Source organism: Dermacentor andersoni, unplaced genomic scaffold, assembly GCF_023375885.2.
Source record: "Dermacentor andersoni unplaced genomic scaffold, qqDerAnde1_hic_scaffold ctg00000765.1, whole genome shotgun sequence".
Taxonomy (NCBI): Eukaryota; Metazoa; Arthropoda; class Arachnida; order Ixodida; family Ixodidae; genus Dermacentor; species Dermacentor andersoni.
The window spans coordinates 23,948-26,742 of NW_027315443.1; the positions used below are offsets into that span (position 1 = coordinate 23,948).

Genomic DNA, 2,795 nt, shown 5'->3' on the forward strand with positions numbered 1-2,795 from the left:
CGCTCGTTAATGACACCAAAGTTTAAACCAGGAAAAACAAATGGGCATGCGCAGGGCATGCAATCTGGGGGGAAGATAACCGGTGGCCATTAAGGGTTACAGACTGAATTCCGAGAGGAGGGAAGCGTAGCAGGGGGTGGCAGAAAGGTAGGAGGGCAGATTAGATTAGGGACTACATGGCGACAATCGGCACCTGACCGGGGTACTTGGAGGATCATGGGAGATGCCTTTGCCCTGCAGTGGGCGTAGCCAGGATGATGATGATGATGATGTTCATGATGAAAAGGTAGCAACAGGTCTTCGTAACATACAGGTTAGAAAGATGAGGCACCTTTTAACCCTTGAATATATTTCGCCACATTCGGGCATACGACAAGTTTGTTTTCGAGGCGCTCGGTCCCACTGCTGCGAAAATGTGTACACAAAGGCTGCACAGTAGTTGCCAGAAATCGGGCACTCTATTTTTCTTTCATAGGGAATCTTTCTTCCACTTGGGCAGCGGATTTCGGCGGCAGGGCGAGCTTGCGTGGGCGCGGTGGTTTACGGATCCAAGCGATAGTGAACTCCAAAATCCAGTGTTGGCTTTGAGTGGGATTCATATTGATTGCGAACCCCACGGCTAATCCTACCCCCCATCCCCCCAAGTGGCTCTTTACAGGAGACAATCATTCAGAGACATCGGACAAATAGGAATTCTGGTTCTTTCTTTTGCTTTCATTAATTTTTCTCGAAGCCCATAACTAGAAATTTGCTGGAGCGGCTGTCCCATTTGCGACGCAACAAGTGCGACGCTACACACAGATGGAGTGGCAGTTTAATTACTCTCGTGGTCCGCGAACCGGCATCGTTGCGTGTAGTATAGGAATGGTGCGTGTCAAGTCAGTGCTCGCGTTGAGCTTGTGCTCTTCATTTTGATTGAATGAAGTCTCACCTAAGTGAGCGGGGCCGATCCCGGAGGTAGTGCAATACCGGGCCGACCTGCGGCGGAGGTGAAGCAGGCTTCAAGCACTCCGCCAACTTCCAAAAATAGGTTTAATATCGTGGGTCCATATAGAACCCGTATCAGATATTAAGCTGATAAGAACAGATACTACACTTTGATCTTAGCCAAAAGGCCGAGAAGCGATGTCCTTCACTTCACTTCATTGTACTACTGCCTTGTGGGCGCCCTGCCGACATGGGTAACCTCAGCAACAGCGTGGGCAATATTATAAAATTCAGCCTGTGTACAGACTCAACGCTCCCTATCTCACGGATGAATTCGCAACGCCTCAGTCTTTCGCTGTTAACGAAACGCTGTCGCGTAGAAACGAGACCCGAGTGCAAGCTTGCTTGTAACGCGAAACCAACCAAGGCAACCTCGTAGAAAACGGAACAGGCGAGCGGAAAAAAAACGCGCCAGGGGAATGCTTACTTCCGTCTGAATGCGACCGCTCAAGGTGACCTTCCTTGAGGGCTTCGTTTCAAGCCCGTGTGCAATTGTAATATACTACGCGCATTTCCTTCATTTCTTTTTATTTACCGCAAGGCCCACTGAAAATTTTGATACGGCACAGGCCGGGACGGATCGCAACGTGTCGAATCGACCGGTAGAATTAGGTAGCATGCCCCATGTACGAAGACGAGCAACATAGAAGTGAATGACAAAATAAATATAGAAAACGCTGCACACTCCTTCCAACCGGAAACATAGAGGGGAGAAAGATCGCCATCTGAAACACAGGCATTGTAAAAAAAAGAAAAAAAAAAGTGCTACCTCATCATCTTTACCATTACCGTGTGTGTGTATGTATATATGCATGTGTGTGTGTGTGTGTTTGTGTATTTATATATATATATATATATATATATATATATATATATATATATATATATATATATATATATATACGCACACATGCTAGCATAGCTTAAACGCAGCTGGAAAGCTCAGCCTTGCACAAGAACCACCCCCTGTCGCAAACCCCTTTGAAACATTCAAATGCCAAACACGAGTAGAGCGAGGTCGTTCGAACCTGGCGCCAAAACGCATTGGCGCCATCTGTGTACGGAACTAGGAAAACCTGCGGACTTTGCAATACAGAAAGAAAGGTAGATGGCGTGAGCTAACGCTCCATTGCATACTAAGAACGAGAGTTAGTGAATAATGGCAGAAACGTCTTGGGAAGAGAAAAAAAAAAAAAACACGCAAAAGTTGTTGGCTTGTGCAAGCACTCTATGTTACAGCGATTAAAGAGCATAGCATCTTCTACAACAGCAGCTACAAAAAGAAGAAGAACGTGAGAGAGGGAGAGAGACAGGCGTGTTTCTTTGGAATGCAGAGCATGCAGCACATACTATAAAGTGCCAAAGAGACGGGGAAAGCAGATGGCGCGAAGGTGTATGTCCTCAAAGCTTGAAAGCAATTTCTAAATTACATGTACCGAAGTCCACCTACTCTCATCAGGTTGCTCCCGCCTCCAGTTGCGTTTAAAGTGAAATTACAGTCGCCTCAAAGGCAGACAGAGAGAGAGTGAAAATAGGTACACTTGCTTCGCGCAGCTGCAGCCGTTCAAATTTTACAGCAAGAGCACTCCCGAAGCAACAAAGTCCGCTGCCGCCTGGGCGCAATGCGCTCGCTTCAGTAAATTGCCGTGCTGGCCTCGGCAACCAAGAGGTGTAGTGCGGCAGACTGCTGCATTGTAGCACACCGCAAACCGTGCAGACGTAAGCGATCGCCTCGACATCGCTGCGAGCGCTCGAAGAGACAAAGTCCGAAACCACGTGTGCCGGGGCGGTGCGAGCGCGACGCCTTT

General features: G+C 47.8%; 1 non-coding gene across 1 annotated transcript; it reads right to left on the minus strand.

Annotated features, from left to right (window-relative positions):
- Positions 1–935: 935 nt before the first annotated feature.
- Positions 936–1,127, minus strand: LOC140214959 (U2 spliceosomal RNA). The gene has a single exon (XR_011891885.1). It is a non-coding gene; the product is annotated as a U2 spliceosomal RNA (small nuclear RNA).
- Between the last annotated feature and the right edge of the window lie 1,668 nt (positions 1,128–2,795).